The following is an 8,078-nucleotide window of genomic DNA, read 5'->3' on the forward strand; positions in this document are numbered from 1 at the left end:
AAGAAATTATAATTACATAATCCTCTGTCTAACTGTCCTTACAAACCCTGTCTCCTAGATTCTCAGCGAGATTTGAGAGATTTCTCCAATCTCCCCACTTAGTGCCCTCAGGAATAAACTCTTTGTCCATTGCAACCGGGACTGTCTGAGTGCTTTGGCTCTTCTCTGTGTAGTGGGCAGCACTACTGCTGGACAGTAACAGATCTGTTTTAAAATTCTTGTTAGACCAGGTGCAGTGGCTCATGCCTGTAATCCTAGCACTCTGGATGGTAGGCCAAAGGTGGGTGGATCACTTGAGCTCAGGAGTTCAAGACCAGCCTGAGCAAGAGTGAAACAGAACCTCCTCTCTACTGAAAATGAAAAACCGAGGCGAGAAGATGGCTTGAGCCCAAGAGTTTGACATTGCTGTGAACTATGACACCATGGAACTCTACCCAAAGATGACAAAATGAGACTATGTCTCAAAATAAAGTAAAATAAAATAAAAAATAAATTCTTTTGTTAGGTTAGGCAATTAGTTAGACTTGAGCAGGGTGGATGGTGAATGTGGTTAGGCTATTTTGGACTGGCTTGGGTCAGGCTGACGTGGGCAATTGTAGAAATGGGGCTAATCACTAATCAAGGCCTGCGGGTGCAAAACCTTGTAGGTGGGTTGTTTTGGGGGTATTGATTAATGTCCTTGGATATGGGAACATGTTATAAGAATGGAGTCGATCACTTTCAGCAGAGTTCCTGAGCGCCACAGCCATGTTCTATCCCCCTGATGACCATGAGTCTGAGGTGGCTTATGACCCATTTGCCTCCCTGGGTGACTGCGATATGCACACAGAAGATCCAAAGCAGGACCTTGCTTATGAACGTCAATATGAACAGCAGACCTATCAGGTGATCCCTGAAGTGATCAAAAACTTCATTTAGTATTTCCACAAAACTGTCTCAGATTTAATTGATCAGAAAGTGTATGAGGTACAGGTCTGTTGTGTCTCTAGTGATGTCATTGACCAGAAGGTATACGAGATCCAGGACATCTATGAGAACAGCTGGACTCAGCTGACTGAAAGATTCTTCAAGAATACACCTTGGCCTGAGGCTTAAGCCATCATTCCACAGGTTGACAATGATGCTGTCTTCCTGATTTTATACAAAGAATTATATTACAGGCACATATATGCCCAAGTCAGTGGGGGGCCCTCCTTGGAGCAGAGGTTTGGATCTTTTTTTTTTTTTAAGTAGCCGGGTGTTTATTTGTTTGTTTGTTTGTTTTGGCCGGGGCTGGGTTTGAACCCACCACCTCCAGCATATGGAACTAGCACCCTATTCCTTGAGCCACAGGCACCACCCAGGTTTGGATCTTACTACAACTACTGCAATCTCTTCAACTACATTCTTTTTTTTTTTTTTGAGACAGTCTCATTTCTTAACCCTCAGTAGAGTGCTGGGGCGTCACAGCTCACAGCAACATACAAATCTTTGGGCTTAGGCGATTTTCTTGCTTCAGCCTCCCGAGTAGGCGATTCTCTTGCTTCAGCCGCACACCACAACACCCAGCTATTTTTTTGTTGCAGTTTGGCTGAGGCTGGGTTTGAACTTGCCACCCTTGGTATATGGGGCCGGTGCCTTACCCACTGAGCCACAGGCACCACCCTCTTCAACTATATTCTTAATGCTGATGGTCCTGCTCCCCTTGAACTACCCAATCAGTGGCTCTGGAATATCATCGATAAGTTCACCTACCAGTTTCAGTCATTTAGTCAGTACCACTAAGACTAAAGACTGTAAGACTGCCAAGAAGTCAGAGGAGGAGATTGACATCCTTCATTCCAATCCCAAAATCTGGAATGTTCACAGTGTCCTCAATGTCCTCCATTCCTTAGTAGACAAATCCAACATCAACCGGCAGTTGGAGGTATATACAAGAGGAGGTGACCCTGAGATTGTGGCCGGGGAGTATGGATGGCACTCCCTCTACAAGATGCTTGGTTACTTCAGCCAGGTGGGGCTTCTGCGCCTGCACTTCTTGTTGAAGGATTATTACCAAGCCATCAAAGTGTTGGAGAATATTGAACTGAAAAAGAAGAGCATGTATTCCCTTGTCCCAGAGTTCCAAGTTACCACATTCTGTTGTCGGTTTTGCATATTTGATGATGCCTCACTACCAGGATGCCATGCGGGTCTTTGCCAACATCCTCCTCTACATCCAAAGGACAAAGTGTATGTTCCAGAGGACCACATATAAGTATGAGATGATTAATAAGCAGAATGAGCAGAAGCACGCGCTGCTGGCCATCACCCTCCCTATGTACCCCAGGCATATCAATGAGAGCTTTCACCTCCAGCTGCAGGAGAAGTATGGGGACAAGATGCTACACATGCAGAAAGGTGACCCACAGGTTTATGAGGAACTTTTCAGCTACTCCTGCCCCAAGTTCCTGTCACCTGTAGTGCCCAACTATGACAACGTGCATGGAAACTACCATGAAGAGCCCTTTCTGCAGCAGCTGAAGGTGTTTGCTGATGAAGCGCAGCCACAGACCCAGCTCTCAACCATCTGCACCTTCCTCAAGCTCTACATCACCATACCAGTGGCCAACCTAGCTGGCTTCCTAGACCTCACAGAGCAGGAGTTCCAAATCCAGCTTCTTGTCTTCAAACACAAGATGAAGAACCTGGTGTGGACCAGCAATATCTCTGCCCTAGACGGCGAGTTTCAGTCAGCCTCTGAAGTTGACTTCCACATTGATAAGGACATCATCCACATCGCAGACACCAAAGTTGCCAGACACTATGGGGATTTCTCTACCTGCTAAATCCACAAATTTGAGGAGCTTAATTGAACCCTAAAGAAGATGGGACAAAGACCCTGAAGACATTCACACCCATGTTTATCAGGAATCCATCCTAATATTATAGATAGGAAGTGTTTTTGCCATGAAAACCATGAAATCTTTACCTAGATCAGCCATCAGCCTGTTGACTGAGTTGAAATCTATTCAAATAAAGGACTAAGATATTTTAAGTACAAAAAAAAAGAAATGGAGTTGATCAAGACCATGGGAAACGTCCAAGAAATAGATCACACCCCTCAAAAGTTGTGTACTGCACTTTCCATGATGCCTGCGGTCTCTAGGACAAGGTCTGGCCTGCTCTCCACACTGTTAAAATAAACTTTTCCTTCCTTGCTAAAACTCTGCTTGCTCTCATTTAATTATTTTGGTAACCACCTCAAGCCGTTACCTTGCTGCCTTAACACTTTTCCTTCTCTTTTCCCGAATTTTAAGAAAATATGTTTAGGTATTAAATTTGTTTAAACATTAAATGACATTGAGGGCACAATTTTTTTTTTCTTTTGAGATAGAGTCTGACTCTGTCCCCCTGGGGTTGAGTGCCTTCGTGACATTGTAGCTCTCAGCAACCTCAAACTCTTGGACTCAAGTGATCCTCATGCCTCAGCTTCCCAAGTGCCTGGGACTACAGGTACCCCCCACAACGTCCAGCTAATTTTTCTATTTTAATAGACATAGGGTCTCACTCTTGCTCAGACTGGTCTAGAACTCCTGAGCTCAAGCAATCTGCTGAGGACACAATTAATCATGTTGGTTGTATATCCAATATTTACAGACTATAAAAATAGATAACAGAAAACAACTTGAATGATAACTGGGGTCTAAATATTCTGCCTCCCAGCTGTATGGTGCTAAAATTCTGGGCTTGCTTCACCATGTTCCTTAAAAGACACTCTGCTCTAATGCCAGAAATTTAATTGAGAAAGAAGTTAAATTGAAAAAGACCACCAATCAAACTGAATCCAGTCTACAGTTGGCTTTTTGTAAAAAAAATATATATATATATTTATTTAGTTTTATTTTTTGAGACAAAGTCTTACTCTGTTGCCCAGGCTAGGGTGGCAGAGTGCCATGGTGTCAGCCTAGCTCAGAGCAACCTCAAACTCCTGGGTTCAAGGGAGTCTCCTGCCTCAGTCTCCCAAGTAGCTGTGACTATAGCTGTCCCCCATGATGCCAGACTACTTTTTTCCATTTGTATTTTAATTTATTTTTATATATACATACATTTTTTGAGACAGAGTCTCACTCTGTCACCCTGGGTAGAGTGCAATGGTATCATAGCTCACAGCAACCTCAAATTCTTGGGCTCAAGTGATCCTCTTGCCTTAGCCTCTCAAATGGTTGGGACTACAGACACCCATCACATCACCCAGCTAGTTTTTCTGTTTTTAGTAGAGATGGGGTCTCACTGTTGCTCAGGCTGGTCTCAAATTCCTGACCTCAGGAGATCCACCTGCCTCAGCCTTCCAGAGTGCTAGGATTATAGGCATGAGCTAGGCTAAGGCCTAGCCTAGATTATTTAATTGGCTAGAATTCTTTTGATTTTAAGTCCTTTGATTGTAAAGTTCCTACCAAGTTATAGGCCCTTGAGGACAGGAATGGAATGAGGGCAGGTAGGCAACAATGGAACAAAATAAAAATTTGACTATGATGTTGCCTCTGGCAAAACTTGGCCAATAAGGGGGACGTATACCCTAGGCACCCCCACAACTGAACAAACTCCCCCCTTGGCCAAGGGGGAATGAACAAACCTTAAGACTTAGTTCCCAGCTATGAAGGGAAAGGAAATTGGACACACCTACTAATTTGTTTGATACCAATAAACCAAATAATGGGATATTCATCTCCTTACTACTTTAGAAATTTTGCTTGGTTTTCAGCAATAGATTTAATAGGCATTTTCCTTTGCATTCCTCTTGCTCCTGAATCCTAAGAACTATTTGCCTTTAAATGGGAAGGCTTAGTCTGAAGCCAAATGCCAGTTGTGGTAGACAACTGTCCTACCTTAGGAGTTTAAAAACTCCCCAGCAAGGGGTGGCACCTGTGGCTTAGTGAGTAGGGCACTGGCCCCATATACTGAGGGTGGCGGGTTTGAACCCAGTCCTGGCCAAACTGCAACAAAAAAAATAGTCGGGCATTGTGGCTGGCACCTGTAGTCCCAGCTACTCGGGAAGCTGAGGCAAGAGAATCACCTAAGCCCAGGAGTTGGAGGTTGCTGTGAGCTGTGATACCACAGCACTCTACCGAGGATGATAAAGTGAGACTCTGACTCTAAAAAACAAACAAACCAACAAACAAAAAAACTTCCCAGCAATATTTAGAACAATTCTGGTCAGACACTTGAGGGAAATAGTTTCAGGCAAGGGAATGATTTCACAGTATGTAGATGATATCCTGATGGCCGGTGAGACTGAAGCTGAATGAAGGTAACATGCTGTGATTGTATTAAATGTACTGGCTGACAAAAGATATAAAGCATCTTAGAAAAAAGCTCAGATCTCAGATCTCACTTCCCACTGACAAATTCTTGGAGGTTTTTTTTTTTTTTCTGAATTCAGGGAACTTTATTGATGTTACATGACAAGGTGGGGCTCCTTAGGCCCCTCCTGTTCTTTAGGGGGTCTGGTGTGGAAACTGTGTCAAGGGAAGATTCTCAGTGAGGTGGGGGACTGAGTAGGCCGGGGCACCCCAGCAGCTAAGGGCCTTTCTCTTCCTCTCTTGCTCTGCCTGGGGCTTGTGGTCTGGGGGTTCTTACTCCCTTGGAGGCCATGTGGGCCATAAGATCCACCACCCTGTTGCTATAGCCAAATTCATTATCATACTAGGCAATGAGTTTGACAAAGTGGTCGTTGAGGGCAATGCCAGCCGCAGCGTCAAAGGTGGAAGAATGGGTGTCACCGTTGAAGTCAGGGGAGATGACCTGGTGCTCGGTGTAACCCAGGCTGCCCTTGATGGGGCCCTCTGATGCCTGCTTCACCACTTTCTTGATATCATCGTATTTGACAGCCTTCTCCAGATGGTAGGTGAGATCCATGACTGACACATTGGCAGTGGGGACATGGAAGGCCATGCCAGTGAGCTTCCCATTCAGCTCAGGGATGACCTTGCCCACAGCCTTGGCTGCGCCAGTTGAGGCAGGGATGATGTTCTGGAGAGCCCCGCGACCATCAAGCCACAACTTCCCAGAGGGGCCATCCACAGTCTTCTGGGTGGCAGTGATGGCATGGACTGTGGTCATGAGTGCCTCCACAATGCTGAAGTTGTCATGGATGACCTTAGCCAAGGGGACTAAGCAGTTGGTGGTGCAGGAGGCATTGCTGACAATGCAGAGGCTGTTTTTGTACTTCTCATGGTTCACACCCATCACAAACATGGGGGCATCAGCAGAAGGGGCAGAGATGATGACCCTTTTGGCACTTCCCTGTAGGTGAGCCCCAGCCTTCTCCATGGTGGTGAAGACACCAGTGGACTCCACAACATACTCTGCGCCTGCCTCACCCATCTGATTTTTGTGGGATCTCGCTCCTGGAAGATGGTTATGGAATTTCCATTGATGACAATTTTCCTGTTCTCGGCCTTGACTGTGCCATGGAATTTGCCATGGGTGGGATCATACTGGAACATGTAGACCATGTAGTTTAGGTCAATGAAGGGGTCATTGATGGTGACAATATCCACTTTGCCAGAGTTAAAAGCAGCCCTGGTGACCAGGCGCCCAATATGACCAAAGCTGTTTATTCCGACCTTCACTTTCACTGTGGTGCCTTGGGAATGCGGCTGGCGGTGCACTAGAAAAAGCGGCTATCTGACGAACAGGAGGACCAGAGAGGCAAATTCTTGGAGTTTGAATTGCCTCTTGATACTCAAAATCTCCTTTCAGATTGGAGGGAGTCTATAAACCTAATAGCAGTCCTAATTACCCACAAGCAGTAAGGATTCTCGGTATGGCCATGTTTTGCCAGATTTTCATCCCTAACTTCAGGCTTATGGCAAAATCTCTCTATAAAGCCTTGAAAGAATGACTTACTTAGATTGGAGAATGCCGCAAGACTTTCTTAGCAATTAAAAATTAATACCCTGTTTCCCTGAAAATAAGACATCCTCTGAAAATAAGACCTACTTACAGGAAAGATAAGACATCCCCTGACCTAGCGCATCTTTGGGAGCACACCTTAAAATAAGACACTGTCTTATTTTCAGGGAAACAGGGTAACAGCCCCCACATTGGGCCCCCTGGACTTACATAAGCTTTTTAAGAAAGGCAAGGTATTGGACTCAGCTTTCTGCTGCCTATCCAGGCTCATCTGCCCACTACCCAATGGGAATCCAATAGCCAGAGAAAGCAGGGTTTACAGTAGGAAAGGCTTCATTCTGTAGAGCACTAAGCAGGGAGATAGGAGAAATCTCTCAAATCTGCCTCCCCGAGAATTGGAGAGATGAGGTTTTTTGGTGGGCATAGAATTAGGCAATCAGGGTCTGCTAATTGGCTGGTTTCCAGGAGGAAACATCAGTTTTCTAAAATGGGCCACTGTCTGGGTGGGTCGGTTACTGCAATAGAGAACCCTGGATGAAGAGTTCAAGACCAATTAAGTCAGTTCCTTGTCTGGGTGAGTCCATTACTGGAACGCAGGACCTGGCAGCTATCTCAAAAACAGGTGATGTTTTCTATGGAGAAAAGTTAAGAATCATTACAACTACCAGCTGTGTTCTTTAGAGTAGCAATTACAGAGAAGCGAACACGGGGACAGTGCCTATCATCAAACAAACGAGGGACAGTGGCTGATTATTATCTTATTTTAGCTAAGCCTGTTCCTTCACAGAGTTTGATTATTATCATTATTTTAGCTGGGCCTGTTGCTTCACAGAGTTTTGGGAGCTCTTATTCTAGTTCTTGTCTTGCACCCCTTCATCAATTTGTAATGACAGTTTCAAGGTTATTGACATAAATTTGGAGACATCACAAGCAACCTGTACCTTGTGTCTCTGAGTAATTGGATGTAGTAACAAAAGAATAGCCCACCTGTCTAAGATCAGTAGCTACTGCTTACGATCTTTTACAAGAAGCAGATAAGTTTACCCCTGGGCAAGGTGACTGTTCATAGCATGCGTTTTGTATTACTCCTACTGGAACAAAAGGGAGGCTTTTAGTTACCAGAGAGTGGTAGGATGGGTAAAGATCAGGCTACTTTTGTAGACAATCCTAATGTAACTCAAGTTGGTATCTGCCTTAAATCC

At 44.9% G+C, this 8,078-nt stretch overlaps 2 pseudogenes; one reads left to right on the top strand and one right to left on the bottom strand.

Moving 5' to 3' along the window:
- The first annotated feature begins 747 nt into the window (after positions 1-747).
- LOC128581825 (eukaryotic translation initiation factor 3 subunit L-like) lies at positions 748-2,864 on the top strand (annotated as a pseudogene).
- Positions 2,865-5,610: 2,746 nt separating this feature from the next.
- Positions 5,611-6,476, bottom strand: LOC128581463 (glyceraldehyde-3-phosphate dehydrogenase-like; annotated as a pseudogene).
- Between the last annotated feature and the right edge of the window lie 1,602 nt (positions 6,477-8,078).

This window comes from Nycticebus coucang, chromosome 3, assembly GCF_027406575.1.
Source record: "Nycticebus coucang isolate mNycCou1 chromosome 3, mNycCou1.pri, whole genome shotgun sequence".
Classification (NCBI taxonomy): domain Eukaryota; kingdom Metazoa; phylum Chordata; class Mammalia; order Primates; family Lorisidae; genus Nycticebus; species Nycticebus coucang.